The sequence below is a fragment of the Etheostoma cragini genome, chromosome 22, assembly GCF_013103735.1.
Source record: "Etheostoma cragini isolate CJK2018 chromosome 22, CSU_Ecrag_1.0, whole genome shotgun sequence".
Lineage (NCBI taxonomy): Eukaryota > Metazoa > Chordata > Actinopteri > Perciformes > Percidae > Etheostoma > Etheostoma cragini.
In genome coordinates this window covers 17,924,263-17,941,875 of record NC_048428.1, presented here as the reverse complement: position 1 = coordinate 17,941,875, position 17,613 = coordinate 17,924,263, and the positions used below count along the sequence as shown (strand labels likewise).

At 39.0% G+C, this 17,613-nt stretch overlaps 1 protein-coding gene and 1 long non-coding RNA gene across 7 annotated transcripts in view; one reads left to right on the top strand and one right to left on the bottom strand.

The window, feature by feature from the left end:
* LOC117937845 overlaps nucleotides 1–17,613 on the top strand; it is a 456,187-nt gene that overhangs the window by 140,008 nt on the left and 298,566 nt on the right. The gene's annotated exons all lie outside the window — the stretch shown is intronic.
* LOC117937837 (RNA-binding Raly-like protein) overlaps nucleotides 1–17,613 on the bottom strand; it is a 92,942-nt gene that overhangs the window by 74,032 nt on the left and 1,297 nt on the right. The window lies entirely within an intron of this gene.

Here is a 17,613-nt window from a genome sequence, read left to right as displayed (position 1 = left end):
GATGGAGTGAACCAAATGAAAGCAAAAGTGAGTGTGAGCAGGGCTGTACTGAGGTCATCAGGTCCTCAGTGATAGCTACTTTTGTTCCAGCGTTTCTAGACTCAAAGGGTTCCAATTTGAAACAGACTTTAGAATTTCATATTGGGAAAATAAATGTACATGAAGCATAACTAAAAGCTATACAGAGTAATCTATATCCTCAACCTTACATTTTCTGCTGGAAATTTTGCCAGTCCTTACTTTCGGCCGCATTTCCTTTACCTAACGCTTCCTTAGTGTTGACTATACAGTATGAGGACTGTGATTAACTGTTCCTCAGATCTCTGCAGGGCAAATTCAGATGGCTAGCTAGACTGAGTTCCAATCTATCAATCCAATCTGAGTTTTCTGTTACACGACTAAAACATCTTTTGAACATACACGTTCCACCAAAACAAGATCCTTCCCAAGGCTATTTTACAGCCATACTGGGGCTCCATGCAGCGCTTTGCGCCACCCATGACGATTGGGATTGGTTTAAAGAAATGCCAATAAACCAGACCATGTTTTTCTCCTATCCGGGAATGCTGTCGGGACTAGCCAGACCCTCCTCCACAGTGCCGTGGAGAAAGGTCTGGCAAAGTGACACTATACATAGAGTAAATCAAATAAGAACAAAACAAAAACAGAGACCTCATTTTTTTATGGCTGTTTTGAGGTGACACGTGAATCTTATTGTTTTTAAATTCTGGCTACAGCCTTTTAGTGTGACAAAATCATGTTTGCAGTGTTAGTGACAAGAACATAATGAAACGTTCCAACAGGTCAAAAAATCGAGTTGGGTGAGACCCCCTGAGATTAATTTGCCCATTCTATACTGGTTTCATTGGAGGAAAAGTATTTGTCTACAGGACTTAAATACAGAACAATCAAATTATATAATATGTAAAAGAGATTATACAATATGCAATACACCTTTAACGTTGTTGTGGTGGTCAACTAATTACTTAAAAAAACTACATATTTAGGTAAAAGAAGAAATACTATTGTATGAAGGTCAAATACAACATTTATTTGATTCAATTTCAATATTTGAGACTGAGATATTCAGATATATGGAAGGCAGGTCCAATCGCAGCAACCCCTCTGGCACATTTCTGGACCTGCTCGTGGCTATATGACACTGCCCTGGGTAAAATGACTGCCTATTGAGTTTCTCCACATCACTCAAAAACTGAATGACCCTCCAGTTAATCTGAATTATTCCTTTGCAGTGCTCTCCAGCCTTAAACCCCCCAACATTTGAGGGCTTTTCAGCTGATTGTTCTGGCCACATCATAATGGAATTGGTCACCAAAAGAAAACCAGAGAAGAATCACTTTTTTAACCTTATCCCTCCCCGGCTATCTCATTTGCATTACTGCTGTTTCAATTTGCTGCATTCCATAGGAAGAATAAACTTCCCGTATACTCTTCCTAACATGTCAGGGCAGTATGATTTATTAACAGAACTATTATACATTAAGTTGTGTACTTTAGTTGGCTTGTCATCACTGCAGAGTTAAAGCTGTTGAAGCTAGCACATTAATATAGCAGCAAACTAATATTTTCTTTGTAAAGATACAGTTAAGTAATGGCGTCCTAAACCTTGAATGAAATAACACTCCTTCTGTGTGTGGTGTTATCTGAGCTTCTCTGTTGCTTGTTTTGCTAGCCGGTCCGCCTGCGAGTGCATGTACACGCCTTGTGCGTCGTTATCTGACGTAGAAGGCCGTGACAAAGGGCCGCTATTTAACGAGTTGAGGATCGGTCTGTGAGAATGCAATGCCAGACCACTTTGTCTTTGAATATCCAGCAGCTAAAGGAACAGTTTGACACTTTGGGGAAAACACTTCTTTGCCTATACTTGAAATACTTAGCTTAGCGACTGGAAACAGCTAGCCTGGCTCGGTCTTAAAGCATCAAAAAGAAAGGCTTTTTATTTTACCATGGCACAGAACTAGGACAGCTTCTTCCCCTTGTTTCCAGTCTTTCGGCTAAACCAAACCACAGTACGTTTAACCATATGCTAGCCTTAGTTCTAAATGTCATTTTCAAAACATGAGAATGGTATTGATCTTCTCATCTAACTCTCAGCAACTCTCAAATATGCCAATACTGTGAAGCTCTCAGAGTGGACCAGCTCAACAGCTTTTACATGGCACACATTTATTACATCTTTATGTCAATCATGTTTCCCTTTTAAACTTTGAAGAAGGTATATGTTTGCAGTGAGTGAACAAAAACAAGAATGCTGTCATCACACATTGTAAGAGCTACTGTGTGTACTGCAACCTACACCACTGCAGTCCACATGGTCCCTCTTTCTGCTCCTCATCCAAAGCCAAAGTTACGGCCTTCCATCAGTTGCCAGCGCGGAGATGTCCTGTAGTGCTTCTGAATTGAAAACAACTCCTCCGGTGTTGTTCGGTTCAAGGTTTTTTGTTGTTGTGGCACTAACAGGCACTTTAGTATTTTGAAGGGGACACGTGTCAGCCAGGACTTATTAGATGTTACCATTAGCAACGGCAGGAAAACAATAACACTATGTCACATAGTGCCTGACTGACTGTATGTATGTATGTATGTATGTATATATATATATATATATATATATATATATATAAACATATTTCTTGCCTTGTCCTTTTTTCTTTTATGCACGTGGAGTTTCCAGGTGTATGCTTCACATTTAACCAGCAGTTAGTGACGAGACAGGTTAATAGCTGTCTAATATATTGCAACTGTTTGGCATTTGGATGTTTAACACTAGAATATGCATAAAAGAGTCAAAAGATAGAAGCACAATAGATTCCCACTAATGACACCATGTGTTCTTTAAACATTGATCTGGGGAATTTGGGAATCACTGCAGCGTCACCTTTTCCTCCCTGCCATCAACTAACTGTCGCTACACCTTGCCTCAATAGTATCTCAAGCCACTCTCAACCTCTTACACACCTCCTGTGGCACTCTGCACTCTCCTTTTTGCCACTTAATACTAACAATCTCAGTTGAAGGATGATATTGGCAAATCTGTGCGTCAAAATCAAAGAGTGTCGAGACCAGGTCATTCCCAGAAAAAAAGGGGGAGGTCTGCTCAGGATAAGACAGCTGAAGCTAGAGAGCGAGTGAGACAGACAGCGACAGGAGAGATGATTTCTTGGCTGCTTGCATAGAATTGAATAGAGTTAAATTGCTGCTTTTCCCATCTGCAAAAACAGCTGGTGATGCTGTGATTTAAACACAAAAAAGAAAGTGGAAAAATAAAGCCCAAAGGCATTTGTTCCCATTTTACAAAAAAAAATTAATGTCATGTTTTCACAGTACACATGCTGTATTGAGATTGTAAAAGGCTACATAAATTGATTAATTGCTTCAGCTCACCAATATCACTCTCCATATGTTACTTTTGGATTATTCCCATTTTGTATCGTTCTAATAAATTCATTATGTTCAATGCAGTTTAACACTTTGGATTTGTTTGTCAGTTGTGATAAAGGGATTATTATTTTTTTGCCTCCATGAATGTGAGCTAAAATCAATTTAAATCTGGCAGGTTAATCCCTTTCAACTCTTTTCATTGTTTAACTTGGTCAGGATGATGTTTCTGGATGTGGGTCTTATCTGTGAATGTGCCCGAATCAGAGCTAACACGGAACAAGTGGCTTTCCAATAGATAAAGAGATGAGACAGACAGCTAAATAATCAGTCTGCAAAGACCTGGCAGGGGAATGTAATTACTGAATGAATGGACAAAGCATCGGCCTGTCTGGAGGCTTCCGGTGGGCTCTCTGAGGATGGCGAGATAGACAGCGCTGTGGGAATGTGGAAACTGAGAATGGAGGTAATATAATGTAAAAGGTGAAGAGTCTCCTCACAAAGTCCCATCAGGGCACTAGTGTACTGTTTTAAATCTGCTTTGGGTGATATAGCAAAAGAAAGACAAAAATGCTTTTCCAAAAATGTTACCATCTGCACAAAACTGAGCGCCCGCCCCGTTCTGTAAATATGTTAACACTGGAAGTGCCAAAGGACTATGGCGGAAGTTGTAATAAGGTACCTACATCATGTCTTTTTATGTTTAGAATTGTTTTATACTTCCATTTACACTCCCCGTGTGTATATGTTTAACTAAATATACAAAATAACACATCTTATTCATTTTATCATATATAGTTTAACCATTTGTTTTAGAATCCTAGAAGGTGCATATAAATTAAATCTAAGGAAAGCTGTGTAAGTGTTGAAAGGGAAAATAGAACAGGAGGTCAGAATTGCATTTTTGTCATGTTGCATTATTTTTCTCTAAAAACTGGAGGTTTTCTATATAATAGGAGAAGTCCCATATTATTGTAAAGTTGCTCTGCAGGATCTAATAAAGATCCTGCCGGTCCTTGGTTTTAAGTCTCTAGGATAAAAAAAAAAAAATGAGAAAGTGGGACTCCCCTATAGCTTGGGGCTTGAGACACCGACCATGAACTGCAGCATCCCTGGTTTGAGTCAGACTGGGACCTTTATTGCATCAAAATAATTTATTGGCATGAATGTGGCATTATTGCCACAGTGTCTCTCGCTCCCTGGTTACCTGTCACATCGACTGGAGCTGTCCAGTAAAGGCATGAAATAGAAAAAGCTGCTGAAAACAGAAGAAAAGTCAACTGTCTGAATAATGTGCTTAAAACTATGTATATTTCCTTGTTTTAAGCCTAAAGCCTATTTGTTTGGCAAATCTGCTTTATGAAAAGCCATATTGCTTTGAGTATTAACTTTGAGTATTAATTTACCGACAAAAATCACCTAGATTACTTTGGATACTAAAGTAAGAAGTCTTGATCTAATGATTAGGAGATCTGAAGTTATGTGAAGCATATATTTTCTACTATGGTTTCTAACCTTATTTATAACATTTATCTTCGATGGAATGATCCTGAAGTCTTTTTGTTTTAATTTGTCTGCAATCTAACTGCAAATGTCCACAAAAACATTGGTGCTGTTAACATCCATTCAGTTGTTGTTATCCGCATGTATACATACATGTTTTCATTTTCGTTCATTGGTAGCGTACACTTTGTCTGAAAATGAAGAAGACAATATTACTGTTATTTTTAAGTCCTGTTAGTAATGAATTTCATTTGAATTGACATTTTAAAGGTGTAAAAAAAGTTAAGAGTTCAGCTTCCACCATCCCAGAAATGGGGTGACGCCTTCGGGCCAGTTCAGGCAGCCAACTCAAACTGCACTGTGTACACACACGTGACATGTCCCACTCCGCAAATCATTAACCAAACACACCCCCTTTACTTTGGCGGTCTATTTAAACTGCACAATTTCCTTATCTCTGCCTTGTCAATGCTTCTGCTGCCCTGCACCGGTATTGCTGCCCGCTGTTAGCCCCACCACCACCCCAGCATCCACCTGCAGGCTCCGACCAGGGGGAAGCTACTTTATCATCACTCCCCACAATATGTCATGTAAACCCATACTGCAGGGAGTGATGAGGTCGGAGTCTGGCCACCAAACACAAAGTTCTGCTGTTATAATGAACATTTCAAATGTGAGTAGTCTGACTGAACTGTATGTTTGCCAATTTCATATGTATTGTCATTATTGTCTCGCTTTTGATTTACCCTAAACTGTTATTATGATATCAAACTGTGCCCCAGTATCATGAAAGTGTTTTTGTTTTGTGTTTCTGAACGTGGCATGCTCTCTCTAGGTGGTTATGAATTCTCCTAAGTGGTTTGTTTTGAATCAGAAATGTGAGAGTGTTTGGCTTTCATCTGACACTACAGCACTGAATAGTGTCACTGAAATACTTCAAATACAGACTTTCACCTTGGCACAAACACACAACCTCACCCAATGGATCTTGAAATATAATTACTGCTGTCGGTCTGCTGGGGTTGTGTTGATTTTCTTAATGTTGCTTCACACATTCACATCCTATATCACTTTCATTCTTTTAGTCAAGAATTAATTGCATAAAGAAATTGCTTTTCAAATTGTTTCAACTTGCATTGACTGACCCAATTAGTTCAATGATTACACTCTCTAGGAAGAGATCCCTGGCTAAATGATGTGACTAATTTAAATGAATATTTCAAACCCATGTCTGCAATTAATGACATTTACATATGTAATGTGTCTGCTTGATTACTTAATTATGTTTGTATTCCCTGATGATGCCACTGACAGGTGCTTTTAGAGGACCTATAGTAAAGTAAGAAGAGACCTAAGCAGATGTCCTGGTTCAGTCACCTCGTACGAATGTCGCAGCACATACACAAACTGCGGCTCGGTCTGCATAACAGATTTGTCGAGCTCCTGTGACTCGCAATGACTTTACATTCTCTCCTGACAAATATATTCACTGTCATCCACTGACTTGTCACTATATGACAAAAATGGATTTTCCTTGCTGTTAGTTCCCTGTGGCTCTGAAAAATGAAATAATATAAGCATCAAATCGTTCTTCTTTTTGAGTTATCTGGTCACAAGTTGGGACTGTTGTCGCGTCAAAGACTTGGGACTAAGTACACTAAAAACAGAGGTGGTGCAGTACTGCTCACTTGTTTTGCGGGATCTCTTTGGAGAAAGGTTGAACTAAAATTAACTCACAATACTAAGAAGTTTTACGTTGAATTAGGAGTTAGTGCAGTAAACCTTTCCTCTTCCAGTCTGAGCAATATGCTAGAGCGAGAGCACAAAACATGCATATTTGCTTTCTTGATGAGAGTTAGATGAGACGTTTGATACAACTCTAGTGTAGCATAGAGTCACATGACAAGTGCATAAACTTCATGAACATAAAACCCAGAATAGCTGTTTTGGCATTTGGGGTTCTGTATAGCTAAAAATACTATTACACGTTAAATAGTGAGCTTAAGGATTGTGTGAATTTGGGACGGAGACAGCCAGGCTGGCTGCTTCCAGTCTTTGTGCTAAGCATTCTTGTCTAAAACAGTACAGTACAGCTATGTGCTTTTTCGTAGTGATGTTATGTTCTGTGCTGCGGTTTTGAAGCCTGTTTTGGGAAACGTGTTTTTTCCTGTTTTCTGTGAAGTGCGTACTGATTGTTTTAGAAAAACTACGTCCTTGATGACATCCAAAGCCCATCCATAACTTGTTTATGAAATAGTTCAAATCTACACTGTTTTATTATCTCCTAGATCTATGATCTACACACACACATTCACGTATCAGTCTTAGAATAGATCACTAAAACTGTCCCTCCTGCTACAATATTATAACCCAAAGGATTGATTTACGCATGTATGATAGCCCAACATGGCATCACGACTTTGCGTAAATATACACGCCAACTTTCTTAAGCCAAGGGGCATGTTATCTGTACGCATTTTGAGCTACCCGTGTGTATGTCTACTCTGCATACAGCGAGCGTACACATACACACTACTTGCCATGTTATCGCGAGAAGAAAGCTGCGGTTGACAATCCCCGGTCTCCTGGGTGAAAGTCCGGTGTTTTACCCATCCAACACCCCGGCAAGCCTGGATATCCGCATTCCTCTCAAGAAATCCATTTATTTATATTTTTTAAGTCTTTACTGGTGCAGAGTTCAGTCAAAAAACGCAGCCAGTTTGTGGTATAGTGAGCAAATGAAGCCGTGAGAAATTAACCCTTTTACAAACTTGGAAATCTTCAATGCTTCATGGGGCTTCATCTCGCCATCACTATTTTCCCGCAACTCAAAGAAAGTTTGCAGGTGCCTTGTTGACTTACCCGGTTACGTGTGGGCCCTATGTACTAAGGCTCAGCCTTCACCACTGCGTCTATGGGTTTGATACTGATCCGCGGCCCTTTGCTTGATCACTAATTATGTTTCCCCAAAACCTACTTGGCAAAACAAAATTAGAACAAAACAATGGTCCCAAAAGCCTTAAATCTTGAGGCCCTGTCCTGCAGAGAGGACTTATGTCAAAATCTAGTTGTTGTTATCATATTATTAAACAATTTTAGCCCAGGTCCCACTATTGGGTTTGTCCTTCACTGCTGATAAATAGTGAAAGGGAAAAATAAAAAATTTCTGTGTTAATGGTAGTGGTTGCGAACCTGTGGGATAGTATGTGACACAAACTACGTGCTACTCTCTGTTTATTCACATGTCTGGAAGCTGCAATGTAGCCTACTGTGAACAATGAGTGGGCAACAAAATGAGTAATAACAAAATCTGGAAAAAACATATTACTATTAAAGGGCAGGGGAATTCACAAGTCAGTAAAATCAATATCCTCTAATAGTGCCAGACCAGGCTGTGATACAGGTGATTTGTAATAAATGGAAGATTCTTTTTCCCCAATAAACAAGGGAAAAATCCAAACCATGTTTCTGCACAGCGAGTACAGGCTCATGATGTTTAACAGAGAAAGTGGATGAAAACAGAAGTAAAGGCTGCAATAGCCACCGATATCTGCAAATACACACGACAATAAGCTCCATGATTTCCTCTGATGTCAAAACCTGGAGGAAAAATCAATATGAAGAATGAAGCCTCATTTACACACTCCACCTGATTGACTGTGGCTCACTGCAAGATGTCAACAAGCTCTTAATGTTTCAGGAGAAAATTGCTTTTTGAGGCTAAGTGGGGAATTAAATAATGTGAGTTCTATTTTTACACACAAACACACTGGTGAGTATAGGGCTACATTTTAGCGTGACAGATGTTTATTTTCCCCAAGTCAGATTTAGCTTAGAGGGCCACAGTAGACCTGTAGAGAGTAATCAGAGAGACATTTGCCATTCTTAATCTCAATCCAGGGAACGTGCAATCTTGTTCGGGATGCATAATTGCAGGGATGTGTGCATGCACACTGAACACACAATTGGGATTACCAAGTGAGGGTTGGGTTTGCTTTGTGTCCCATGGTGAGGGTGCAATTTGCCGGGGGGGGGGGGTTGCGTGGGATTTCCCCCTTTCTGGTCTAAATATATTTATGTCACTACTGAACAATTTTTATCACCGGTGGGGATGAAATGACAATGACAAAATCACTCAAAGTGATCAATTCTAATTCACCAATGGAACATTATTTACCTAAAATAGAAGTATTTTAATCTAAGTTTGATGCGAAAAGTTTATAGTGCCATAGAACTATAAAATCTGAGCTTCAGTTGCTGGTTGTATTTAGCCGCTTCAGCGCTCCAGGACGCCGGCTACCAGCGGCAGTTGTTTACCCGCCAGTAGGTATCTGTGACCCAACTACAGGCACCACCAGATGACTGTCCTTTCAGGGGCCATGGCAATGACAGTTAAGGTAAGGCACCAAAACAACTAGTTAAATTCAGGAAAAAAGACCATGGTTTGGAATAAAACACTCCCGAGGAACGAACAAGCGTTTCCTGGGTGAAAGTATGTTGTTTTGCCTTGAAGTGAACTCCGCCCTCTGGCTTTAAAGCCCTGTGTTTTATGTTGACCTGATGTTCTGCTATTTCATATGAAATTATTTTCCATTGAATATTGAAGTTCACAAATAAGTGTTTTGGCATGTCGGGCCGAGTGTCACTATATCTCTGGTATTGAACGGGGGATTTAATTCTTGAATGTTTTGTAGTGCATGAAGGCAGACATTTAACAACAACATTTAAATGACTGTGTGAACCTCTCCGAATGAAAAGCCCCAACTCTGTCCATGTGCTAGTCAGTCAAGGATTCCCTGTCAGGGTGTATCAAAGTTTGAATGTGGAGCTGAATACATTTTTGCCATCACCCACAGTCTCTCGCTTCCCCTGAGTGAACCGTTTGTTGAGAGAAACATAAAAGGTTTGCTAGGTGGACATGTTTTTGCCCTCAGGGGTACACAAACTCAATAGCTAGCACGCTAGCTAGCTGTCTCTCCTTGAGTGCACCTGTGCTTTCTTAGTGGCAGACACTGAAAATTGAGGTCATGATCCTTGTGTGTATGTGAGTCAAAACGCTCTGTGTTGGAATATCTTCGTTTTTTCTTCGTTTATGTCTACACCAGCTTGAAATAGCTACTCTGGTTATTGCTACATACAGAACTTCTTCCTTTAAACACAAACTATAAAGAGTGTTTTCTATGTAAATTTGCAGCTCTTTTTGCACAATCTTCTGTATAATGTAGATTTAACACTGCAGTATTGCATCTATCGGCAATTATATTTCTGTATTAACAGGTCATTTATATCAAATAATTTACACTGATAAAGGTAATACAAATGGGATGCACCTGAGCTCACCTGGGAGGGCTGCAGCAACGGCACAAGGATTTTTCAAATAAATATTTTATAAATTTGCTTTCATTAAAAATAAGTGTCAGTTTCAGTCTCCCTATAACAGCAGCAGCAGCAAGCGAGCGCACTGTCCAGACAAAGCAAATCAACAACAGATATTTGACTTTTCCCACAGACTGCCCATGATGCTAAACGTTGTGTGCAAATTGATGGATATAAACTATTTTGTGTTTAAACCTCAGACTCCTTTTTCAAACTACCTTATGAACATGGACGGATAATGACAATGGGCCTTTGGGCACAGACATGTAAAAAGCCCCTTTTTGCGGGTGTCTCTTGTCTCTGTAGTTGCATTGCGTCTTTGTGCTCTGTTAGCAGTTGTTTTGATTCTTTATAACCAGTTTGTGTCATTTTGCAGTCATCTTGTTGCCATTTTGCATCTATTTGTGGCTGTTTTGTTTTCCTTTATTGGCAATTTAGATATTTCTTTAAAATTTCTTCAAGAAATTACTCTCTTGCAGTCATCTTCTGTCTCTTTGTGGTCGTTTTGAATCTTTTTGCAGTGGTTTAGTTTCTCTTTGTGGTCAATCTGTGTCTCTTTGTCATTTCAAACTGAGGCTTTTGCCCAGGAGCCATGGGTCAGGGGGACCAGGAGGCCCGCTCAATAATCCTTCCACTCAAAGTGTCTTCATGCAGATGTAGTCAAAACAATATCCAAACTGTCAATAATTGTGCAAATATGGCTGTCAGTACACATGAGGTACAGCACTGCACATCATGCCCGTTGAGACTTCAGTGTGTCAACGCCTCCACAACTGGTCACAAGCAGGTGAGAGACAGCTGAGGCCAGCAGAACGACAGTGAGAACAGCTGATCCCTGCAGAACCAGCCTGCAGCTGACCCAGATGAGGACGCTCCACTGTAATCGAGGTCCCTGAGGTAATCTAGGGAGGACATTATCTGCTTCGCTGCTTCTCTGCAGCATCTGGAGGGCTCTGCCACCTGCTCTGGGAGGCCTCACGCCGCTTCTCTGCCTCTTTTTATTTCAGGTTTGTTTGTTTACTTTTTTTCTCCCAGACTCAGCGAACACCCCACAGCCACTTACAGATGTGTGCCTGAGAAATATAGATCTTCTTGTCATGTCTGTTTGTCTTGACCTTTGTCTCCGCACTGAAGCCACGGGGTCCTAATCTTAGGGATACATGAGTCACACTAAGACTCTTCTGCCCTAATTGCCATGAGGAATGCTCGACTGCTTATCTAGTAGCAAACAAAAATTGATCTCCCCAATTAAATGTCCCCCACGCGTGTTTCTACACTTATTATATTCATTTATATTCATGCCCGGGTCATTTCTAAATTGCAAGTGCCACTCGCTTTTGCATCTCAATGTTAAATTAATTAGGCTAAGTATACCTTATGGGTTGCCTTTGGCAATCAAGAATGGGTTTGAGTCTTTTGTTCAAAGTGCAATCACAGTTTTAAACTCTACACAATGGCCTGCTCTGATGTTTTATCTTTTATCTATTGTATTAATTATCTTTTTGTGCTGCTTTTAGCATTTTATAGTCACATTTGTGTGATGGGGCTCTTTTACTATTGTTTGCGCTCCTATGTTTTAAGTTTGGTGCCTTTTTAATGTTTCATTATGTAAGGTTAGTAAAGTAAAGTTATTCTAGGAGTATTGAATAAAATATTGCAAGCTCTCTCTATTTCCTCGAGACCTTAAAAGCATTTTATGAACATAATCTGATGCTACCAGGTAGCAGGAAACTATGACGATGTTTTCTTATCACTGGATTTAAAATAAAGCGCACACACAACTCTATTTCGTTCTCCTGTTCCTGGTCTGATTATTTTTTTTTATCTATATATATATGTGAGTTTGTGTGTGTCTTTTATTCATAAGCTTTTATGGAGCCATATTGTTGGGATCTGCCAAAACATTTCATTCACATTTCCATAATTCTGTATATACCCAAGCAGAGACTTTCTATTATTTTCAGAAAAAGAAAGAAAACAGGCGAGTCATCTTTAGCACGGTCATCTTCCTGCCTGAGGGTTAAACTGTAATTATGATGCCGCTCCACTGACGGATTGGAAAAAATGCCAAAAGTTAAGTGTGTTGAAACAAACTTATGTGCAAATAGGAAGACTCAACATTTTCTAGAAGGATGGTTTATTATTTAGCTTTTTACTTTTTAAGTAAAAGAATACAGGTGTATCAGGGGCAGCAACAAATCTGAATCTACATGCAATTTGAAAATTAGTTCTGGATGTTTTGATGCCATGTGATGTTGCTGCCGAATGTAATTTCATGAACAGCGTGACTACATATTTTAATTTAATTTGGTAAATCGAACCTGAAACAGATGTAGCCTGGAAGCTATCATGGTTAGCTGGATCAATATCTGCACACAAAGTAGTGAAACAGCACCAACTCTGCTTCCTTTAGTGAAACGTGTCACTGTAATATTTGGCACATCTAACATCCATCTTTCTTTTATCTTTGTAAGGTTAGGTTTTACTCCTTATCAATGAACCCTAATTCCTTCTAAAAATAGAAGAAGTAATTCCTCTGTGAGCTCCAGATAAGGAGAAATGGAAGTGATTGAGGCTTAATTGCCTCCTTTTAAAACTGCATTTAGTGAGTTACTCCTCTTACACAAACACATGCACACTCACTAATTCTCACTCTTGTTTTCTACATTTTAATCAAAGGTTGACTAAAAAAGAATCACTGTTTCTCACTTCCCCCCAATGCCTAATTAGCATCTTATCAAGTTACAAAGAATGACGTATTCAAGGCCGAATGGTAATGAAATATAAGGAACACAAAACTTTCATCTGAAATTCTGAATAATACAATCAGGTCTCAGCATGTCTGTGCAGAAGGCTCATTAAAGCGACGCACTATAACTCAAATGGCTCCCATAATAGACACTGGAAAGTCATTCAGCCTGACCCTATTCTTCAGATATGGGTTTAATTGCCCACAATATGATGTGTGAGATCCCCTCACTTATCAAATTAACAGCTCAGAAAAGGACAGTAAAGTACTTAACACTTGTTTCAGTAGAATGAGTCATGCCAAAGGTAAGCTGTTTATCTGTTAAAGGGGGGAGCAGGAAGAAAAAACCTCACTGAGAGAGTGAAACATGCCAGTCTTAGGTTGCGACTCCAGGTCATGTGGACAAGGGCATCCAGCTGCCAAAATCCAGATGAAGAGAGCTCTAAATTAATAAAATATTGATTTGCTCATTTAAAAAATGTGGTCTCTCTTTCTCTTTTGTCTTTTGTCCACTTCTTCTGAATGTTTTTTAATTAAAAACAAATGCTTAATCTAGGCTATGTTCTCATTTACAGATGGAAATACATTATTTATCAGTAGGCCTAATGTATGATAAATGTGATTATTTTGCATGAATAATGTAGCAATTGACATGGTATTCATCAAAATGTATTTTCTAGATTGATGTAAATATATGAAAATGCAGTAAATAACAGTTAGGTGTTTTGTTTTTTGTTTTTTTCTTTCTATTTTTTTTCTTATGAAGCTCAGCTAAAATTCTTTCAGGATTAATTCTAAATAACTTCAGTTACCGCTCTCTCTTCCTAAAACTATTCAGCTGTTAAGAGGCATTCACTTTTCAGTAAACTGAACAAAATTGGTCACAAAATTCATGACGCAATCACAGCACAACATCCTGCTTTAAATGTCTTCTTTCTTGCCATCAGCTGTCTTTTCAGGCCAACGTGTAACCCTCCTCCTCCCCTTCCACCTCTGGTCATCATAAACCACGGCAACCTGAGTCCCTGTCCGGCAGACAGCACTTTTGTTCGGTCTCTCCGGGTTCCTTCTCCACCATCACCAGTGTCTGGGTTCCATCGGGGGGGTGTTATGTTTGGCTTCTCTACCCCTTTAAAACATTTTTAACGATGGAGTCTAATCCCCAAAGACTCAAAGAACCTGGCTCTCTCCCCCTGCTTCTAAAGCCAAACCTACTCCTTTAGTTATTATGAGTTAAACATGAGTAATGGATTAAGGGAATCAGCAGATTAAAAACTGAATTTGACTTCTACTGTGAAGGAGTATAAACTTTACATTGCCTATGCAGCTACCAGAGATTCAATTGATGTAAAGCCATAAAAGGGCAATTAGAATGAAACTTTCAACCACCTTTGTGAATGTATGAAATATGAAAGCCAACAAAAAAGCTCCCCTACTGCTTCTTATATAACTTCTTGCAGACCCCCTTACAACATCGGACTATTGATCAGTACTATGGTTTAATGCAACTCAAGAAAAAACAACAAAATTGCAAATGGTGCAAAATAGAGCCTCACTTACACTGCTCCGGAGTGGATGTAGAACACATGTTGTTACAATGAACAAATGTTTAGGTGGGTTATCGGTAAGAAGTAGATACCTCTATTCATTATGTGTATTTTTTTAGAAATATTCTTTTAACAAAGAAAGCATCTATTTTGTATAGTAATTTACCTTTCAGTTTAGATATACATGGCTATGCAAGTAGACATGCCACAAGAAATAACTGTACTTTACCAAAGGCAAGGACATATACTATCAAACGAATGGTCATGTATAGAGCAAGGCAAGAATGGAATGTGTTACCTGAACAAATAACACAAGAAAGCTGTAAACTAAAAGTTTAGTTGAAGCATATCTAGTGATTAGAGAAGTTGATAAGAGAGTTGAGTAGACAAAGACACTATATTGGTTGAGGTTTAACAACATATGAATGTGTGTTCAATTGTGAGATGCGTCCTGAGAGGATGAAAGAGATGTCATGTGATGACAGCATGTTGATGTACCCGTCTTAAAAACATATTCACTAATGGAGCTGTCTATGTGTCTGTCCTTGTCTAATGTTTGTATTTTGTTATTTCATATGAGGTGTGTTATGAAATGATAGTGTATGTTCAGTTTCTGTCTTATAATTTTTGTTATTTTTATTGTTTATGATGTTTATTGTTAATGTTATGTGCATACATTATTGCAATACCACATTTTAAAGAGAGTTGTAAGGACCTCAGAAGGATGGGTTGGGGTTAGTGTGTTAATGAGGATCCTAAATAAGTAAACAAACAAAACAAGACAAACGTATTCATGTTAAAGTTTGGCCCGTTTCATAGCTTTCTTCGGAATAAACAGTTGATTTTAAATACATTTAGATCATAAAGTATGCATGTGCCTGTGTATTAAAACAGAAGTTGCATCTAGGCTTCTAACAATTATCTATGTGGGTTAGCGTCTTCACTGAATCCAGCATCTCATAATAATTACACACAACATGTGTATGCAAGATACCATACACAGCATATCAATTATGTTTTCCACCCTGTCATGCTGAAAGCTAAACTGTGGTTTCACTCACATTCCGACCAACAGACATGCAGACGCAGATGCACTCCGATAGTTAAGCACATGCTTAGTGTCTACAATTTGCTCTTGAGCAATGTGTTATTCATGATAGCAGAGGTATATCCATTTATGAGCTATCATACTTCTCTGTAAGTCCCCTATGCAGGTCTGGCTTGGCCTAGATAACAGGAACCCCGCCTGGAGGGGAGACACAACACCTCAGGACATAATAGAAGCTATCATAATGCTTAGCAGGAGAGGTGTCCAGGAGCTCATACTGTGGCGGAGTGGCTGAAACACCTCTCAACTAGGGGCGTGAAGAAATGTCGATGTGTCGTGTTGCAACGATTCGAGCTTTGAAAGGCAAGATTGACATGTTCAAATTCATTTATAGAGAATGTTACTATTTCCAAAGCTACAAACGTGTATTGTATAAGGCTCGGTTTGATTGACTCGAGCAGAGGATTTTTTTTCTGATGAGATGACCAAGAGGAGCGTGTGTTGGTTGGAAGAAGTTGTTGAAAATATCGACACAATAACATGCAGTGGCTTGAGGCTAAAAATAAAGGCCTTGAAAATGAAAGTCATTTTTTCAACTAGTGACTCAGTGCGAGGCTTAAATGTGTTTAATTATTGACGACTGAATAAATTCAGCTTTTTAAAATTTGTTGAGATTTGTTTTGCAGATTTAATCAAATCTATTCATGGGCAAAATAATGATCAATGGTTTGAATCACTGCAGCAGAATCAAACTACTGGATTGTTACACCTCGCCTTGCTCAATAATTAACGGTGACAAATTCACATGTTGAACCTGAGGGATGACAGCTCTGTGATACAATCAACACTGAATGCAATGGACTATAAGAGAAGCATACATCCTGTTTCTAAATTGTCTTATAACTTGTGAAACCATTAAAATCCTCCCTGGAGCTCTTTATCTGCTTTATGAGCTGGATAGTTTTGACCAGAGACAGGGAAATCAATACATGATAACAGCTTTTCAATACATGATAAAAACGTATGATCTTAATTGCCTCTAATCACTTTGCTTTATTAAAAGTGTAACTATATTCCTGCACTCAATATTTATCATTTCACCACATTAAGCTGTACTGATACTGATCTACCACGTCAGCTTGTTTAATGACACTGGGACTCAATGGTCTATACCCAGACTTAATGGTCCACTCTCATATATTTTATTGGCCTACAAAATTGCACTGACAAAACCTCTGTTCTGTTAAAATGAATACCTATGGATCAAAATAAAGCAAATCCATCAGCTTCCATTCACAAGCTGAAATCCTTTCTTACAACAGAAAGCCCATTACTATCAACAGCATTTAAGGTAACAGATTTAGATTAGTCCTGGAATAATCCAGAAAAAAAATCAGATAAGGTTTGTGGGGCAGTACTTTTTGATGCCATTGGCCTAAATGACTAAACTTAGGGAAGGTTCATGGACCCACAGCGTTGCAGTAACTCACATCTACTCCCAGAAAATACACACAGCTGTTGTGGCCTGAAAACATAATGCAACCTATGCCCTTTTCTGAGACTAGACAACTTTTTACTCATGTTTGTCTTGCAGCACACCAATAATCAGAAATTAAAGCTTCTTCTTGGAAGATTAATTTACTCTTAAGTCTTCTTCTAGTTGTGACAGTGGCTTTATTCATTTCTTGCAAAATCAGATTTCACAAATCCAAGAGTATTTATGAATCTAGGCCTACAAAAGTAGATTTGAGTTTGTCCAGCGATAAGGGGGGCACCTAAGTAAAGCATTACACTTCACAAACTAAAGTGCAAATTCTGATTATCCTAATTATTTCCCCAACTTAGTAGCATAGCCTACTGCAACATGCAGCCTGCTGCAGCAAAGGAAATCGTTATTTCTGACACTGTCAAGTCGACACATGGATGGAGTTTTGACTTTATCTGTGGGAGATCATTACAGTGCATCCTTCCAGGGACCTGCATGTAGCTAC